The 21,213-nt window shown below is 39.0% G+C and overlaps 1 long non-coding RNA gene and 1 pseudogene across 1 annotated transcript; one reads left to right on the top strand and one right to left on the bottom strand.

Moving 5' to 3' along the window:
- Window positions 1-3,353: 3,353 nt before the first annotated feature.
- Window positions 3,354-5,001, top strand: LOC125261614. Its single transcript, XR_007183382.1, has 3 exons — window positions 3,354-4,504; window positions 4,734-4,795; window positions 4,872-5,001. It is a non-coding gene; the product is annotated as an uncharacterized LOC125261614 (long non-coding RNA).
- A 5,176-nt stretch (window positions 5,002-10,177) lies between these two features.
- On the bottom strand, window positions 10,178-17,959 carry LOC125261611 (annotated as a pseudogene).
- Between the last annotated feature and the right edge of the window lie 3,254 nt (window positions 17,960-21,213).

The following is a 21,213-nucleotide window of genomic DNA, read 5'->3' as shown; positions in this document are numbered from 1 at the left end:
GTGTTCCAGTTTTCAAATAATTGGGGTATTCTATCTGGTCTTTACAATGTGCTGTCAATGAATTTCCACCCGAAAGCAGAAAAAACATGTTCTTTGCATGGCATTATGGTTTGGAAGGTCATTACCAAATATGACTACATTGTTCACTCCTGTCATTGAGGAAGCTGAGATGCTTTCCACAAAGGGCTTTACTGGGCAAAATCCTGTCACAAAAGCACCTGCTACTTCTCGAGCATTTTTCTCACTAGTGCTTGTGATGCAGCTGAAAAATTCCCTTCAGTTTAATGGGAAATTTGGTTGCGATTGGTGTCTTCATCCAGGTGAACCACCAAACCGTGTAATTTGTTGCTTCTTCACCACAGTAAGAAAAAAATCCCATACTGTCACACCCAACTCTTCCATCATCTAAGCTTAAAAAAGAATCACTAGTATTTGCTGGGTCACATGACCATAAATGATAAGATTACTTCCTCTCAGTGACCACTGCATGTACCCTTCACTAAATAGGCTCTTAGTAAAGGGATTCAGTTGTTCACTTTCGTTTGAAACACTAATGGCGTCCTTTTCTTAAAGTGCTCTTCAAGGGCTCAAAAATGCAGTTTGGAATTTGCCCTTGAATATGCGCCTAATAGCGAACATTTATGTCAGAGCGAGTGGCTATGCCAGACAGATAATCCTCTTCATGTTAAATCAAATAATGCATTTTCTACCTAAGCTCTATGCCAGTTTGAAAAAGGTGGCTGAGGCGAAGCGGCAAAAACATAACCAGTGAAACAAGAGAGGACAGCCACAACTAAGGAGGTTTAAATGATCAGCCCTTGGGCTTGGTGCCTCAAAATGTGGGATCCCAGGTAATTGCCTGCCCTATTGTGACGCGTCTGCACGTAGGTAATTCTTTAGGTTTTAAGCTTTGGATATTATTTTTGTCAAAATGAAACATTGGTTAACAATGCAGGAAGGCCAGCAGAGGAGAACAGATATGCACCATCGTCATGCCTTATACATGCAGTATGACGCAGGAGCAGCACGTGCTATTGTGCTTTCACAGATGCCAGGTTTGCAGTGCACAACTGATCTGTTTAACACAAACAACATTTACTTATTTTTAGTTTAAATCCAATAGTTGTTACTGAACATGGCTTGTCAGCATTGTGATTCTCTTTGTATACACTATTTCATAGATGTCACGTTTAAATGTTTTATTAAATTCATTACGTTATATATATGTAAACAGGGTTCCCACTCTAAGCCAAATGTCAAATTCCCTGACTTTTCCTTGACTTTCACAAACTAAAAAGCTGAATTTCCATGACCTATAATGAACAGAGCACTGAGCAGACAAAAAAACGGTCACAAACAGTATTTTTTTACTGTTTATAAGTAAACTTTATTTACTTATTCACAGTTGTTTTATTACAAATCTAACTTAAACACATACATACTATTTTTTTCTTTTATTTGTTAAATGGACTTTGATATTTTTCTGAACTATTTCTACAGAAATTAATTGTTTTCAGGGGTTTAACACAAGGATTTTCTGTTTGTGATCAAGTTCATTCTTCACATTTAGTTTTTGCAGACCGTGTTAGACTGTTTGACTGAGCAATCAATGTAAGATTGCCTACACTTTCTGTCTTTAATGCAAGGTCATCAGAAGATTTCTCAATAGCTGAGGCGTGCTCTCTTTTTCTTCAGCTCATCAATCTCCTTTTCATGTTTAGTTTTTCTGCTCCTTTAAGTCTTTTCTGTTCCTTGAGATGAAAGATGTATCACTGTCTTGACAAGGATGCAGACTGAAGGCCTTATTTACCACAAAGTTATCAATTCCCCAACTGACCTCAAATGATTCACACTTTCCTTCATGTTTTCAACCTCGATTTGTTTATTGACTGAAAAACCTCGCTCCACGGTTGCATTTCCATGCAAAAGCATTAGGAGGAGTGCCACAACATTCCACATTGTTTCGTACACCTTTTCTCTTGACTTTTTATAGAATAGGGTATCTACCTGACCTGTGACAGGATTGAAGTCAGTGAAATCTGCCCTTCTCTTCTGCAGTCTTATTGATGAACTTCCTGTACTGTTTGAGAATATCATCACACTCATTTTCATCTTGAGGATTTTTTTCAACTTGTTGATGCATTAATGAATCTTTATTGCTTGCCATCCTCCCTGGATCTAGGCAATCCATGCTGCACACAAGTGGAGATTTTTCTTGTAATTTCCCTGCAAGTGTCAGTAAGCACTTTCTGCAATCCATTCTGAACTCCAACACTCTCTTCTCAATGATCTTCTGTGATGACACCAGTTCCTTCAGCATTCTGTCTGCAGAGAACCCCACATGAACTTTAGTTGCATGAATGAGTGTTTTGTCTGTGACATCTATTGACATCAGTTATAATACTGTGTTTGCATTACCAATCATATCAGGCTTGATAAAATGATCCATAATTGACCTGATAACATTAGAAAGATCAGCAGCCAGAAAAGGAATCATAGGCCTGTCTGTTTGATATATATTCAAGAAAGGTGCAACCTTTGCAGGCAACAAAGGTGTCTCTGCACCTTTCTTTGACAGTAATATAGGATTTAGTTCCAGGGTTAGGGAATTTGCCTGTCTCTACTGCATTCACATATTTCTTCAAGTTCGTCAATATATTGATCATTCTCTCTATAACTGGGACATTCTCTACCCATCTTGTTTTACAGAATTTGAGTGGCATAAAAGGAGATGTTTGTGCGACAGCTTTAGCATAATCCTCTCCTCAGGCAGGGAAATCTTTCAGTAGCCAATAAGCATTACTTCAAGAACTGGTCTACATTCCAGTTTGAGGCATCTGCACCCTTTTCAAATACCCCATGCAAAATATGTAGGCCACAGCTACCCACAATTAGTAACACAGTATTGACATCTTGTCCAAGTTCAGTTTAATATGGTATAGAATACATTTTGACAAATGGAAAAACTCAAAAATGCAAAAATCCCTGATATTCCATGACTCGGACAAAAAAAAATATAAAATTTCCTGACTTTCAATGTGTGGAATAGAAATTTTAAAATTCCACGACCCGTGGGAACCCTGTATGAACTAATACTTTTAATTTATATATTACGTTGCTCACGCAAGTGGAAAAACATTTAAACATAAGCTTTATGTTTAAAGCCTACATGATTGGTAATGTGTTTGTAACCGTCCATAATTTATTTATTTATTTGCCAAACGACAGTAATTTTCTTTAAATCTGCCATTTATGGAGACTGTCTGTGGAACTATTTCCCAGTGGTGTAAAGTATTTGAGTAAATGCAGTTAGTTACTGTACTTAAGTATCTTTTTGGATACTTTGTATTAAGATATTAGCAATTTTTACTCTTTACTTGACACAAGTAAACAAGTAAATGTATGTTTTACTCCAATACTTGCATTACATTTTGCATGGCACTTAATATTTCTGCAGCAGTTTCTGCTATAAAGAAGGCATTGTAGGTACTATGTCTTGTATGTTTGCCTTTACTCACCCAAACTTGCCAACAAGGCTACTTTACATAAATGCAAGCGCATTAGCAGTTAGTTGTGAATCACAGGTGTTTGATTTGGGAGACGAGGCAGATAAGATATCTGTACTTTAATTCAAGCATGGTTTTCAGGTACTCTTTACACCTCAGGGGCCCGTTCTTCGTACGTCGTTTATTACATCTGAGATCAAATGACACATCCAAGATGATATCATCGTGCTAATCATGATCCGGCTAATTGGGTTCTTCGAACACACCTGTTGTGTATGATTAGTATCGCTGGATTGAGTTATCTGAGATAATTGCGCGTTCATGTGTTGGCTTAAAAGGGGTATGTATCGATAGTAGAAACATTGATCAGCAATGCTGCTATTGGCTGTTCAGCATGGCCAAAGAACGTGCCCAATTTTTCTCCCAAGCAGAACAAGAGCTTTTAATGGAAGGTTATGCCGAATTTGAGTCGTTAATTAAAACGACAGGGAACACCTCAAAGTCTGCAAAAGCCAGGAGAGAGGGCTGGCAAAAAGTAGCAGACAAATTAAATGCGTAAGTGCTGTCCATAGTAGATGTTTCTATCATTTTCTACAGTATGTGTTTTTGCATTTTAATAATTTAATATTTACTTTCTTTAATGTCAGAGCCACCACTGGACCCACTAGAACATGGGAACAAGTAAAAGTGAAATACAAGAATATTCTACAAAATGGTAGCCTTTCATTCATACTGTCTTTATTTTAAAAAGCCACTTTTTTTTCCTTCTTTTTAAAAGCCACTGTTAAATGATGTGTTTGTCTATTTATAACAGCCACCAAGAAAAAGGCTGAAAAAAAAAAAAACAGGTGGTGGTCCTGCACCACCACAATATACCCCAGCAGAGGAGCTGGCCCTTGGATTGAATGAAAACCGAACCATTGTGGAGGGCATCCCTGGGGGCAGCTCTTCCTCAGACCCAAAGACAGGGACCAGTACCAGCAACACCTTCATTACTGGTAGGCTAAATGAGCTTTCAATTCTCTTAGTACACTGTAAAATTATTTGTTGCTGCATTAAATGAAGTATAATCCAAATGACTGGTACAGTCATTTCAACTCTTTGTGAAAGTGAAAACTTCTAAACTTTTAGTTAATACAAAATATGTTGCCATGAGTTATTGATCACATTATATTTTTTACAGTGTAGTTAATTGTAATGACAACCCCCCCCCCCCTCTTTTTGCAGTTTTACATAATACACCAACACTTTTACCTGTTCCCATGCAAGTGGTGGCTGAAGCATATGCAGTAAGTTGTGTACTTTTTCTAACTTGCATAAAGAAAGTGCAACACTCTGTAATACCCATTTATTTCCATTGCACAGGACAGTGAAGAAACCCTCTCAGAAGACTGTCCTTTGGAGGAAGAACCTGTAAGTGCATAAATACCTTTACACTAATTTGTATATAGCCTACTTGTGTACCTATTCTTTCTGTCTGCAATTTGAGTTGCAGGAGTCCTAGAGAAAGGCCTACAGAAAGGCTTGCAGAAGAGTCTGCACAAAGAACTAATACAGAGGTGGACAGTGTTGTACTTTTACTTTTTACTTTTGTTGCATGAGGCATGTTTTGACCTTTTTTTTCTTTTTTTTTCTTTTACAAAATGACAGGGTGACATCCGTTCCCTCTATAAACGGCATCTTCAACAAAAAATTTAGTATTTTGAGCTGAAAAAACGCAAATTAAGAGGAGAAATTGACCAATACTACTAAGTCACCAATACTACTATCTCTAATTGCAGGCAAAAGATGACTTGCTGGCTTTTCTTTATAAAGAATTGTTTAAATAAAACTCCGGGAACTAAGCATATTTGTCGTCTCTTATTACACATTCAAAAATGGTGTTCCACAATTCTGTCCCGTGCAGCTCTGCCACTAGGTTGGTCCAAGTGCACTGGCTGGAGGTCATCATCAGGCTGCACCCCCACCACAGGGATCCTCTCCTTTCTGATAGTGGCGATGTTATGCAATATGGCACATGCAACAATAATGTCACAGGCCCTGTCAGGTGCAACCCTCAGACTTTTCAGACACTGAAATCTTTCCTTTAGTTGCCCAAAGGTCATTTCAATGCGTGCCCTTGTCCTGGCTAGAGCTGCATTGTAACGGGTTTGTGGTCCAGGGTTTGGGTCAGGGAAGGGCGTCATAAAATACTGCCTGCAGGCATAGCCCCTGTATAATGGAAAAATGCAGTTTTGTTAGGCTCAGCATAAGTGTGTGTGTAATACTGTGAGCTTGACATTTATGTTCCCTTACCACGTTCAAATAATGTGCATAAATGTGACTCTCTGAAAATTCTTGAGTCATGCACTGATCCTGGCCATTTTACTTCCACATTTGTAATATGGAACATAGAGTCACACACCATCTGTGAGATTTTAGTCAGTCAACTGCATACTTTTTGATTTCATTCCTTTTTTTTAATGTAATAAATTACTAATCTGGAATATTATAAATTGTAATAGTAACTTACCTGCACATTTACACTGTGAACCCCCTTTCGGTTCACAAAATCTCCTTCATTTGGGCCAGGTGGGGCCTTGATGGGGATGTGTGTGCAGTCTATGGCACCAATCACGTTAGGGAAGCCTGAATGACACATACTGTTAGTCATACTTTTTGGCATGGTCATGATTGCATGTCATTAACAATTATAAATGTACCTGCAATAGCGAAAAAATTCTGCTTTACAACCTGGGGTCTTAAGTGGCTTGGGAATACCACAAAAACCCCTAAAAACTGCTTGAGTGCCAGGTAAACTTTGCGAATGGCACGACAGACAGCACTTTTCACTAAGTTCTCTGCGTCTCCAATAGTATAAAGGAAAGTGCCACTCGCAAAGAATCTCAGGGCAATGCACACAGTCTGTACAGTTGTCAAAGCCCGACTCCTCCGTGTTGAACACTTAATGTGTGGTTCCAACAAATTAATGATGTAAATGACACCCTCATGAGAAAAACGGTATCTCTCAACAATTACACTTTCGCGCTGGGCTAAAGGATCCTGTCTATCCCGCAATACCCGATTAATTTGTAAAGCTCTGCGAATTATTCTCGCACCTTCCGCAACAGGTTGCTCGCGTAAAAACGGACAAGACATGGCTGCGACAGACTTCCCTATCTCCTCCGCTTATAAAGCCTCAATCTAATCCTGTTTACATGAAATAAGCCTGCTCCCGAGCAGGTTTGAGCTTACGGACCTGTTGCTATGACAGCAAGCCTAGGATGAGCTTCGAAGAACCAAACGATCCAAGATCATGCCAAATCGTCAACAATCAAATCCAGCTAACTGAGTTAGCGACGTATGAAGAACGGGCCCCAGTTCACAGGCCATGGCCAATGGTCTGCAAATGTGCTGCTGTTTTTCAACCATGCTGGATTTATGGAGCCCTGTTGCTCTAGTCACAGTAGATGGTTGTTGATCATGTCTTCGGATTGTCCTGGTTAACTGTCTTTCTGCACTTATATTTGTGCTGTGTCTAAGGACGTGTTTTTCCAAGTCTGTCCGACGTATTATTGGTTTGCCATAGTAACAACAATGGTAATGTGCAGCTTTGTGACACAAGAGGTTGCATTTACATATTTTGAAACCTAAAATAAATATTAATTATAAAATGAGAACAAAAATTACCTTTTGTCAATACATAGTTTATGTAGCATGTAATAAAAATGATTTTGTCTACTTACAGCCATGTAGTACCACTCAGGATAAATGTGACTGAAGATGACCTGTTGCCTGGAAGCACCCCTCAAATTTTATTTTGTCCTTTGGACAAAGTGGGCAGTGAAACTTTGTGCACTTGAGGCACTGGTATGCCTCAAGAGTGTCAAGCAAATTTTTCACTGATATCAGATGCAGTTGATGAAGTTTCTTCAGAACTTACATTTACATGAATTATATTGATTAGCTCCTGTAGACCTCTAAATAAAGCTTCTGGGATGTTGACATGATTTAATGCAGTAATTGCCGGATCCAGGAAGTAATCCAAATCTAAAGTTTAAATCCGAATAATCAAGCTAAACTTTGTCAGCATATGCTGTAAAATGTCTTCTTGCACTTGTTCCTACAGGTAAAAAAAACAAATCCTTTATGATATTTAAACCAATCATCCTCTTTTCTCTTTCGCTCTTCCTCTCCAGTTAATTTGTTTATATCTATACATGGTATCATGATATACATAAGTTTTTAATCAATAAAACTTTATCAAGTTTTTAAACAAATGTCAAATAAAGCCAGAACTGTTGCACACTGTACATGAATAAAACTTTTATCGATGTTATTGGTTTCTTCAGTAACACGAACTTACTTCAAGCTGCTTTGAAGGACAAGCTGAGAAAGATGATGCTGCTTCCGTGTCTCTGCTGAGAGCTCATCTTTACAGACTGAGATGATCAAAGGTCAAATATTATTTACATATTTAGTAATACGAAGCACAAGGTATTGCACACAAATCCCCGCGAGAGCTTTCCAATATGCGCGCCACTGTGTGACATCTGTACTTCCAGGTCAGAGAGCACCTATTCATCAAAAGTTCACTATCCAATCAGAGTAGAGCACTGTTAAGCCCACCTCCATGAGAGGTTTGTGCCAAAACAGCAAACGAAAAACTGTGAACTGTAAGTGAAACCTGTGGCAATGTTTTCAGAATCCACGATTTGCAAAAATGAATCTTAGAAAAACATTAACAAAGAATGAAGCATAATTGAAGAGCTTAAATTTATGCAACTAAGTTCATTTTTTTAAATTTTCATTGTTTTTCTTCTTTTGTAATGGCATATTTTTGATATGTTCAGTTATGTTCAGTTTTATTGAGACAAATATAATTCCATAACTCTGGAGGCTGTATGTTTTGTATTATCCTTTGTATTGACATTTGTTCACAAAGCTGTCCAGTGTGAAATGATTCGTGTAGATGAATTTCGGTAGAGTTGAGGGATTATTTCCTTGGAAAACAAAATGAATCCACCTTGTCTTCAGCAGCTCAGATTTCAGGAATAAATGGAGAGAGCTATGAAAACATGAATTTTCAAACAGTTTAATCATGCTGATGGAGAGCACATGAATGTTTGCTGCAGCCAGATTGTCCCGCACATCTTCTCCCACTCTTGCTTCAAGGTTGAGGGGTTCAGGGGTCCATCATTATCATCATCTTCTTCATCCTCTAGATCAACGTTGTCCCCATTGAGAAGAGCAGCATGAAGCAGGATGAAGGGTTTCAGCAGCAGAATTGGCACAGCTGTGTTGAGATGGCAGCAGGACTTTAAATACATGATTGTTAGATCAATAAGTTTGAATAAAACTTTGTTTCATGTTATGTTGATTTGTATACTGGGTGTCATTCCTACGCAGAGCCCCTTTGAATCTCTATACAGTCTGTGTCTATATTTGTTCTTCATGCTAGTAAGTGCTAACCACTTATTGTCGAGAACAGCACTTAATGTAGCACGATTTGCTGGCTTATGTGGGTGCAGTCAGTTTTGACCGCGAAAAATTAGGTAATTTGATTGAATGTCGTGTATTTACGGGATTTTACCTGCTAGAAATACATGGCCAGTTTTAATGTTATTTTAAGGTGGAGTAGAATAAAATGAACGGCAAAACTCAGCATTTTGTCGTACGTCAGTCACCACTGTTGGATATCAGCCTGCACTTTGGTCGCAGATTTAATCAGCAAACGAGGAGTGGAATATAGACCGACTGAATGACACTTCAAGTACAAAATCTCAAATGATGTTCGTAAAACTTAATCTTACTTATCTGAGGAAGAAGCGCAGATGATCTGAAAACACAGTGTAGACAGAGCGTGTGCGGGATTGCCAGATAGCAAAGATTAAGTAAAACGTGTTCTTTTAACAGAAAAGCTCAGATTGGGGGGTTTAAATTCTGGAAATCTGGGAACCGTAAACATGAACGCTCATAAAAACAGTCTGTAAATTTTTGGCTCCTTTATTCGACAATACCAAAATCTCTTTTGAAATCACAGTTTTTAGTCTTTTAGCCACGTTGCAGTCTCATCAACAATATTGCATTGTGTTGTAAAACATCATCAGCATGAGCTACTGGTAAACAAAACACTGTAGAATCACACTTCAGCAGTTGTAATTTTATGTGTGCTGAAAATAAAAAGGAAGCGGCAAAAGAAGGGAAAAGAGCTTGAGGTAAGCAGTTTTCAGTTTTAGCACCATGTCGCGTTGATTTCATGTCACATTTTCATTGCTGCTATACGACCTACGTCTACTGACCAGCCAAACACACTGTACGATGATCATGCTGAATTTATGACACTGTCAGAAAATGATTGTAGGCTATGTGTTGCAAGACTGGGAAACGGCCGTCTTTGAACCTCTCTCACTATACTACATAGGACCACCGATTCAGAGCCACGATCACAGAAATCACCATGATTGTTTCACGATGGCAATCTTTCGTTTGGGACAGCCACAAATCATGCGGCATATCCCGGGCTTTAGTCATGGAAATAAAGGTCGTCGGCGAACATATTTCATAAATTTTTGGTTGACGAAATTAACACTGCAGCACAGTAGTAAAAACTTTTATCTCAGAACCCACAACTTAAATGCAAGCAGTGCCTTTCACATTATTTAAGGAAATATCCATGATCTCACTTTGAGTTATTTTTGCTTTGGTCTTTATTTTTATTGACAAAGTTATAAATAGAAATACAAACACGGTAAGAAAGAATTCTGTCTCCTTTCAAATGGCTACACTGTTGTCCACATTTTTGGGGTTCAGATAGGTGTAGGGAAGCTCCAAATTCTTGTTCCGCTCCTCGATGAGATCCGACAACTTCCTCAGATCCTTCTGAAACTCTTCAATGAGCTTGCAGAGGACCTCTTCATCATGCAGATTTTCTGGGAAATGTCCCAGAGGGTACTATGGACAGGGTAACAAGATTGTAAATCGTAAATATCATGTTGATATTAAACATGCTTATATCAATGTTTAACATGCCGTGTATGACACAGTGCTTCCCACAGGTTTGAAATATACTTGCGGTGGTAGCCGGGTGAAAAATCCTCCTATTACCCACAGCACAAAAATGGTCTACTACATGTGACAAACAAATAATGTTTTTATCATTATTTATTTTATTTTTTATTTTATTTTAATTACATAGCATACTATTACATTTAATTACATACTAATATTATGCATTATTATGGATTGTAAATTATGCAAAATTACAGCATTTAAATGGTTTAAATTTTCCTATGTTTTCTTTGCTGTCATATATTATCTCTCTCAGTGAATGGGACACAGATTTTACTAGTAAAATTTATAAAATGAATAATATATGTGTCAAATAATGTTCTTAGTCTTTTCTTCCTGTGGGGGAGACTACAGTAATTTACTATGAATTAAATGGAAATCAAATTAAATACAATTTATTGTGTAACCAAAATACCAATAATGCCCAAAAGTAAAAGAAAAAAACTTAGCGTGTGACTTTTAATTATAAACAAGCTCGAAATACACCGGGACTCTTATTTTGAAATGTCTATTCCTTCAGATTCTTACAACCGTATAAAATGTTTTATATAAAGGCCATGAAGTAGACATTGTAATAATTCATCAACTTCAGCATAAATCAGCGCTTTTCACTGATTGAGAATCACTTTGAAGCAGTTTTGCGCGAGCCTGTAGAACCATAGGCTGTAAAAAAAAATAGAACACGCAACAGCGCCCCCTAGTGACTTTGCAAAATGCAGCGCACATGGGAATGTCAGCGGGAGTAAACAGTTCTGACGCACACATAATGAGCAGGTACGAAACGACTAGTTAATCGATCGCGGATGGTTTCATTATCTTGGGCGGATATTAAAGTATAAGAGATAAATATAATAAAAGCAAAAATGTGTCTCCAGTATACTTGGGCGGCCGTTATTTTTCCTGGGCGGCTCGCCCAAGTAAAGTCTATGTGTGAGAAGCACTGATGACAGCACACTAATATTCTACAAGAGTCCACTGCAACACTATGCTCACAGTTTGCTAAATGTCCTTTGTAATGTAACGGTAAGGTAATGCAAAGCAGTGTAAGTAAGACATTGACATCCAGAATAATATCATGCCATACACAAGAACATTTGCTCTGATGATGTACAAACTCACTTGGTCTGCAGAATCCTGGGTCAGCAGTCTCAGGACAGCCATTATATTCACTGTCGTGCTCACATCAGGAAGGGTCTCCAGGATCGTGTCCTCAGTGGTCTGGCCTTTCTCCTTGGGAGGGGGCTTTCTGAGGGCACTGGGGAAGTTAGGCATCCAGCCGCCAAAGTCAAACTGGGGGGGAAACGAAGTGGTGAAAAATTATGACATGTAAGCCAAATATTCACAAAGAATAATAAGAACACATAATTAACATCACTTAGGCCATGAAAAGTGGATATGGACAGGTTTTTCTTGGCGTTGTGGAATACCTGCTCCAGGGGGTTGAAGTATCTTGAGGTAATGTAAATAACAGACAAGAGTTAAAAGTCCACAAATCTGTTGAGCTCAATAGCCAATCAACTGAAACCCCTCCCCTTCATGCTCCTGTTTGTTACTCATTCAAGGAGCCAGGATAGCAGAGGGTTTTTTGAGCTCGGACACTGAATGGACAGCTAGAGGAATGTATGGAGCAATACGCTGGATTTGAGAAAAGGCGTATGGGATTAGGATCAGGGACTGCAGCTTTAATGGCTCTGTGTGACTGGAAGTGAATTGACTTGTACTAACTCACCTGTCCATTGTTTAGAGCGGCATGTTGGGCTGACGCAGTGAAGATCACCATGGTGACAAACTTGACGAGCTCTGTCACAGTCTGAAGAGATGATGGTATTCCTGTGAAGTAGAATGAAACGCTGTTTCTGTGAGGAACTCAATTTGGGATGTTTATACATGCGTGCGCACACACACTGAAATGGAGAGTTGAGCCATAAACTACAAACTACTTTTGACTGTTGACCTGGTTCAGTTCTAGACAATGACAGTGGGGTTTACAAAAGAGGTTGTGCCTCAAACATGTCTATGCTATGCAGTGCAAATACTGAGATGATCACAAAAAAGGAAAGGAAACCTTTGTTGGATTAAATGTCCTGATATGGCAACAGTTCCTTTGGAAATGCATACTCATTGGTCTAGCCCATTTCATTTCCTTTAATCTCTGCCTATTCTAGCTTATGCTGGAAGTTGTATTGTGAACACTTCTTGAGTCTATATCTCATCGCTTGTTGTATTCCTCGCTTGTAAGGCGCTTTGGAAAAAAAGCATCTGCCAAATTAATAAATGTAAAGGTAAATAACACACCTGAGCCATCTCTTCCCAGGAAGCCATTGGTGAATATCTCACTGATCCATTGCTGCAGCTCTGTGTCCTTCTGCATGTGTGCATCAGATTGATAGTAGTGTGACAAAAAAGCCGCAACAAACCTGTAAGCAACACAGTCAGATGTTTCAGGTTTACATATTTATAGCTTACGTTTTTTCTTTTCTTTTTTTTTCTTTTTTTTAATTGCTTTGCATTTATTTCTTAAGCTGGAATTTATTCAAAGGGACTTGCAACACAGTACAGCATGTGCTTACTGACTATTAAACTCATGAACCTGTATAACTGACACTGTATTTGTTGAAATATGAATCAGAAAGTGCACCAGGACGTATTAGTTCAGCCCTAAAAACTGGATGTCTTAAGTAACACACACATACACATAGTTGGAGAGTAGAAAGCATAAAGCCTATTAAAAAAACACTAGATTAACTCCACCTGGTAGTCATACTTGTTGATGATGTTCCACAGTTTCATCCCATCATCTCTGTAGTAGTAGCGGGGTACATTCTCCAGGCCTCTCTCAGAGATGTTATCAGGAAGACAGAGGGCGCTGTAGGTCAGGGAGGTAGTAGCACGCTTCAGCAACGTTGCCAATGACTCTCCACCTACTCCTGCATACTAGTTAATGGAGAAAAGACACATGACATAAAGTTAGTTTAAGGGCTATAAACAAAGATCTGGCACCACAAACGCCATTGTGAGGAGAAATTTGCTGGATTAAAAAAAATGTGTACTGGATGATAATTGAAGTTTGAACCTCTAGTGCCTCTTTAACAATACTATTTGCATACCATGGAAATGACCCCATCCTTGGATATCAGCCGATTCCGGGCCATGATATGTTGATCTGGAGCGTGTATCGGATATGGGGAAAGAGGAGCTAGAGAAGGAAAAGTAAGAGATTTGCATTCACTGCCATTATTATTTGAAGATAAAAATATATGAATAATGAATTTTAATGTTCTGTGTAGGCTTTGTTCACAGGCTATAGATGAGTCAGGCCAGCTCTCCAAAAGGCAAATAGTGAAGGGGAGCAACACCTCTGAGGTAAAATAGACAACTGTGACCACAGACTACAACTGCAAAAACTCCCTACCGTCAAAAAGTATACAAGTAACATGAACTTTAATGACATCCCATTCTTAATCCGTAGGGTTTAATATGGAGTTGGCCCACCCTTTGCAGCTATAACAGCTTCAACTCTTCTGGGAAGGCTTTCCACAAGGTTTAGGATTGTGTTTATGGGAATTTTTGACCATTCTTCTAGAAGCACATTTGTGAGGTCAGGCAGTGATGTTGGTGATAAGGTCTGGCTCACAGTCTCCGCTCTAATTCATCCCAAAGGTGTTCTGTTGGGTTGAGGTCAGGACTCTGTGCAGGACAGTCAAGTTCCACACCAAACTCGCTCCTCCATGTCTTTATGGACCTTGATTTGTGCACTGGAGCGCAGTCATGTTGGAACAGAAAGGGGCCATCCCCAAACTGTTCCCACAAAGTTGGGAGCATGAAATTGTCCAAAATGTATTGGTATGCTAAAGCATTAAGTGTTCCTTTCACTGCAACTAAAGGTTCAAGCCCAACCCCTGAAAACCCCACACCATAATCCCCCTCCACCAAACTTTACACTTGGCACAATGCAGTCAGGCAAGTACTGTTCTCCTGGCAAATGCCAAACCCAGACTCGTCCATCGGATTGCCAGACAGAGAATGATTGGTGATTGGTCACTCCAAAGAACATGTCTCCACTGCTCTAGAGTCCAGTGACGGCGTGCTTTACACCTCTGCATCCGACGCTTTGTATTGATGTGAGGCTTGGATGCAGCTGCTCGGCCATGGAAACCCATTCCATGAAGCTCTCTACACACTGTTCTTGAGCTAATCTGAAGGCCACATGAAGTTTGTTCCCAATTGCTTCCACTTGTTTTAATACTAACAGTTGACGTTTGGCAATATAGTGTATATTAATTAACTCATTATCATTCTCTCTCTGTGGATGTGGCATGTCTGGAACATACCCGTTTTGCTAAGAGTTCACAAATCAAACCAACTCATGCATGACAGATTCAGTACCTTGTAGAGAGGGTGTGGAGGCGGAAGATTGCGCAACGTCGCCACGGTGAACACCTCTGCCAGCAGGTGAGTTCTCAGCAGGTGAAAGTCGACCTCATGAACGGCAAACTCTGCATTTCGAACGAAGATCTTGGCCAGTTTCCAGTCTGCCTTTGAATCCGTTGGGAGGAAGATCGGATTCTCTTTGCTGGGCTTTTGCCTTAACTGTGCAGAATGAATTTGAACATGCATGGAAATTGTACAAACAGTTTCTGAGGGAATCTAGGTTATGATTTTTCTCCCTTTAAGAAAATGACACATGCCATTCTTTTCAATAATTAGATTGTTTACCTCATCTTTCAAGATTTATTAATCTGAATTTAATTTAATTTTTAATAATGGGAAATTACACAGTTTTCTTTAAGAGCCAATATTATTTACCAGTTTTCACTGTAAAGCTGCTTTGACACAATCTGCATTGTAAAGACTTGACTTCAAATTCAAGATATTCACCTGTATGGCGATGGGCAGCATCATGCCATGGGGGTTACTGTACAGCAGGACCAGGGGAGCCGTGAGGTACTGCTGCCTGTCATTGACTACATTTCCCACCAGCCCATCCAACATCTTATAGTCAGACAGGAAGATGTTGCCTTTCTGGGTGTGGGGGTAGATCATACCAAATAATGAAGAAACACAGAAAATTAGACAAAACCAATGCAAACCAGACCCAGTAATTCCAAGTCATGCCAGTAGCAAGTAGTGTACCTTCATCTCCTGCTTCAAGCTGCTCCCTCTTAGGGAGTCTTTGACCATGTTGTCTGTGACGGGGAAATTCTCGGGCAGCTTTGAGCAGCGCTGGATCATCATGGGATTGAGGCCATTCAGAAACTGGTAGCCAAAGAACTCATCCTCATCCCAGTGCTCCTGAATGTATTCTGCAAAGCATACTATTTCAGAACATATGCTGCAGTACAGACAGTACTTTACTTGTAATACAGTCATTTTGAACAGTTCAGTTAAAGATGATTACCAATGGTTTTCCCTCTGTTTTCACAAAGAATTACTTCCAGTTGGCTCATGCTTTCCCACGATCTTCTGCTGTCAGCTAATCCAGTTAGTTTCAGAGCAGCTAACCTACAAACACAGAATACACAGGGACATAGTTAAAACATTAATAGTGGAACTAACCTTGATATACAACTGATGATTTACAGCTTTAGTTGTGAGCATTTTTGTACTTATTAGATATTATATTATTACTGCCTTCAGTAAGACAAAGCTATTTTGCAAATGCCATCCACTTACGTGCAAAATATACTGAATATAAATGGATCCTGTTTTTAAATCACCAAAGTTAATTTTGCACTAAAGCATTCTAAAAATTAAATCTAGCAGTAAATATTCAGCATTTCCACCAGTGCAATCTATAAAAACACACCATATTTAGGCTAACCTACAAACAAAAACAGTCCACTGATACAGTCCATTGTCCGAACAGTAATGTTGAAATGGTTAACCTTGCTGTCATCGGCCCACTACTGATGAACTCTCTAAATTCATCTCTGGAGTTACCATTACATTGGGTACCCTGCTTTTAGCTGAGTATACATGGCGCATCCTTGAAAAATTATCATAGTTCATTTTGGATAAAGCATACTCTAAAGTAATAGACTGACATGGCCTCTACGTCCCCTATATAAAACGTATGTCTCCTGTGGTGCTGGGGTCCGTGGAACCCAGATGTAACAGAAATTTGTAAACCGTAGGTAAGAAAAGACAAACATGGTAAAAAACAAAACAGTTCATCTAATAAAAGCAGAACCTTATGGCTTCTAGAGTGTGTAACAAAGAGATGAACACTACAGGAGGGTGACTTACTGCTTTCCAGCATTGAAGTTAAACTCAGTTTCCTTTGTGAAAGAGAATCGGACTTCAGATGGCAGAGCCAGGGCAGTGTCGTAATCAATAACTTGGGGCATGCCCTCAGCATACACTCGCCATCTGGGAGTGGAAAATTCAAATGTGTTTCAACAGAAAGAATTTAATTTCACTGAATTTATTTTATTATAGCACAGACACTTGTGCTGGTATGCTGCCCACAAACCTAAATAACTTTTGTTGCTCTTCTAGCTGCCTCGTCTTTTGTCTTTGGGCTATTGGGTTGATGTCCTGGAACACGAGTGAAGCTGGAATGCAAATGCCAACATTAATTCACAATCTGAACTTGTTTGTTTGCAAAACAAATGTAGGCTATATTTTGTATGTATCATTACTTGATCATAGGGTGATGACTTGTCTCAAAAACGTGCATTTATGAGAACACATATGTATAATGACATTGGTATTACAACGTAAACATTTCATGAGTCCTCAAATTTGAAATGGCTTTAAAAACACACTGAACAATGTTTTATTAAAAATGCAGACAGTTTCCTGTGAGGGGTAGGTTTAGGAGTAGTGTAGGGGGAGAGAATGTACAATGTGTACTGTATAAAAAACATTTGATAGCAAAACAAACCTGAGTGAGTGTGTGTGTGTGTGTGTGTTTCAAGTACACAGGTAAATGATAATTTTGCCCATGACCTGAATTGGAATTGCCTACCTTTAGCAGGTGTTAAAATGAGCCTCTCATTGCTGTCAAGCCAGCTGTAGCACGGAAACAAAATCTCGTCACCTTCGGGCGTGTTGACCAAGATCTTATCGCAGAACCACTGGTTGTGAAGAAGACCCATAAACGGCTTGGAGTAGATCTCGACAGATACGAGTTCTCCCAGGGATGCCTTACAGTGTATCTTAAATGCTCGCTCCTGCACAGACATGTTCATTAGGGTTTATTAGGGCCATTATAGGTGAAATACAAATAATAATAATACAGAGTTGGGGGAGCCATGTCCCTGATAGCAACAGACTCCGGGGCGGATCCGCCTTCAAGTCGCCAGCTCCGCTGGACGCTCAGATTCAATTCGGCAACGCGCACAGAATATGCCCCGCCTTCGCGCAGCGCACTGTCAACTCGCGGACTCGTTACAGAAGCTGGGCGGATTCACCGACCGGACGCGCCTTTTTTCAACTGACGATCGTCACTGAATCCTTCTCCACACTGTGGAAAAGATGGAGCCGACATGTCGGTGAAGACTGAACTCGGTAAGAATAGTTAAAATATGCTTTATTTGTACAGTTGTATCCAGTAACATTATCGTTTTTTTAACATTATTGCTTTTACTATTTACAATTTTACAATTTTTGTAATTTTTAAAAATGACTGGCCAAGTTACGTTAGCTCTGTCATTAGCGTTAACTTAGATTTGAGTAAAAAATAATTTTGCAAATAACCTTTTGAATAAAACGCTATTTGGACAGAATTTCTTCATCTTTCTGGGAGGTGGGGTGATTTAATAAGCTTTTTAAATAAGGTTTCAGTCCAAAACGACCTAAACGCAAATTTTCACCCCTTTCCAAAATAGCAGGCGAGATACGCTTAGGCCTAACGTTACCTACTTTTTTCACTGAACTTCTAACGTTAGTTGTTTGAGACTATTTTTGTTGTTGTTTACATTTGACAGTTCTTCACCTCATGTAATGTTGTTTCAGATCATTATTTCACACTATATTAATTCATATTAAGATACTGTGTGTGTGTGTGTGTGTGTGTGTGTGTGTGTTCTGTTGCAGCTTACAGCTCATTCAAGTGCCACCAGTGTGTTTTTTCGAGTAACGTTAGTATTTCTTGAATTTCTTCTATTTCATCTTTCTTCTGAGGTAAGTAAGATTAAAAACTGTTTTAAACTTGATTTTGCCAGTTATTTTATCAAATACTGATAATGGTGCACAACTACAGCTTTTAACGTGTAATAAATGTGACATTTCAAAGGATTTAAACTTTATGGGTAAAAGTTTAAAAACCACTTGTATCAGTAATCTTTAGTTCTAGTATACTAGTTTGAGCCTATTTCTGTTTACATTTGACAGTTCTTCACCTCATTCAATGTTGTTTCAGATCATTATTTCATACTATATTAATTCATATTAAGATACTGTGTGTGTGTGTGTGTGTGTGTGTGTGTGTGTGTGTGTGTGTTCTGTTGCAGCTTACAGCTCATTCAAGTGCCACCAGTGTGTTTTTTCGATTATATCTTCTTTCTATTTCATCTTTCTTCTGAGGTACGTAAGATTAAAAACTGTTTTAAACTTGATTTTGCCAGCTATTTTGTCAAATACGGATAATGGTCCACAACTACAGCTTTTAACATGTAATATGTGCCATTTCAAAAGATTTACACCTATAATTTATGGGTAAAAGTTTAAAAACCACTTGTATCAGTAATCTTTAGTTCTAGTATACTAGTTTGAGCCTATTTCTGTTTACATTTGACAGTTCTTCACCTCATTCAATGTTGTTTCAGATCATTATTTCATACTATATTAATTCATATTAAGATACTGTGTGTGTGTGTGTGTGTGTGTGTGTGTGTTCTGTTGCAGCTTACAGCTCATTCAAGTGCCACCAGTGTGTTTTTTCGATTATTTCTTGAATTTCTTCTATTTCATCTTTCTTCTGAGGTACGCAAGATTAAAAACTGTTTTAAACTTGATTTTGCCAGTTATTTTATCAAATACTGATAATGGTGCACAACTACAGCTTTTAACGTGTAATAAATGTGACATTTCAAAAGATTCATACAAGGTTAAAAGTTTTAAAACACACCTTTTAGGCTGTTTTTTTAGGTTTGTGTTTGTTATTTAAAATGAAATTTGCGTTATACATAACATTGTGGAAAGCAGTGATGGAGTGTACATGGTATACGAAGAATTTTTAGAGAAGTTTTTGTTCAAAAACCTACTTTGTTGGTTTTACTTTCATGCATCGGGCAGTCCTTATTGTGGACATTATTGTGGAGTCCTGCTGTATATTTATTTTTTAAATGTTTGTTCTTTTCAGCAACAATCTGTCTTTATGTTCTGTAACATTTCTTTTAGATAAGATGAATAGAAAAACTGTTCCTGTCTCCAGCTCTACCTTAAGACGGAGGACCCGTGTAGACGTAGATAAAAGACTTAAACAAATTAGGGATGACTACATAAATTTGACTGACTTTCAAGTGACAACAGAGAGGGACCTTGTAGATGTCAATAGAGAGCTTTCTGAAGAAAGTCCAGACAATCAAGCTTATTCAGACACTGCAACTGGACTAGTCTTTAGTGAGGAGGAAGGTGGCATGGAGGTAGATGCAGACATACAGGAGGGTTTTGTGATTGGCAGCTGTGATAGGCCGATTCAGACATCTGATTCAGAACATTCAGAAGATGAACGGCCTGAGACATTTTCACTCTCTGACAGTATTTCCAACTGGGCCATACACTTTGGCATTTCTTTGGTTGCTTTGACAGCACTATTGTGCATACTTCGCATTTGCCATCCTGATCTTCCAAAGGATGCTAGAACCCTCCTTAGGACTAAGACAAAGTACACTATTCTAGAAAGGGCTGGGGGACAGTATCACTATTTTGGTATTCTGTCATCACTTAAGAATATGCTGTCTAAATACCTACACACACTGGCTGACTGATTCACTTTGAAGTTGCAAGTAAACATAGATGGACTTCCTTTGTTCAAGAGCTCTAGTCTGCAACTGTGGCCCATCCTTGGTCTGCTACTGAGTGTTCCCATGAAAGAACCAGTAGTCATAGGTTTGTTCTGTGGACCAAAGAAACCAAGCTCAGCAAAGGAGTTTCTTGGAGATTTTGTTGCTGAGTTACAACAGCTTGAGAAAGGTTTTGAAATAGAGGGTAAGACATTGAAGCTCGAACTGGACACAGTAATTTGTGACACACCAGCAAGGTCCTTTATTAAAAACACAAAGAGCCACAATGGCTACCATGGTTGTGATAAATGTTCTCAGCCTGGAAAACATGTTAACAGACGCATGACATACCCATATACAGACTATGCCCTAAGGACAGATGATTCATTTGAAAACATGGTTGATGAGGTCCATCATCATGAGGGGCCACATCCATTTCATGGCAGCAGTGTTGGCATGGTTTCTCAATTCCCTCTAGATTATATGCATTTGGTTTGTTTAGGTGTGGTTAGGCGCTTGCTGAATATTTGGCTCAGGGGTCCTCTGAATTTCAGAGTACCTGCAAACATAGCAGATAGAATGTCTGCTAAACTAGTAGAAATGCGTTCCTATATTCCAGTGGAGTTTGCCCGAAAGCCCAGAACGCTGAGGGAATTAGATCGCTGGAAGGCCACTGAATTTAGGCAGTTTCTGCTGTACACCGGACC

Source organism: Megalobrama amblycephala, unplaced genomic scaffold (assembly GCF_018812025.1).
Source record: "Megalobrama amblycephala isolate DHTTF-2021 unplaced genomic scaffold, ASM1881202v1 scaffold442, whole genome shotgun sequence".
Lineage (NCBI taxonomy): Eukaryota > Metazoa > Chordata > Actinopteri > Cypriniformes > Xenocyprididae > Megalobrama > Megalobrama amblycephala.
The sequence above is the reverse complement of the archived record's forward strand: the minus strand, read 5'-3'. Positions and strand labels throughout refer to the sequence as shown.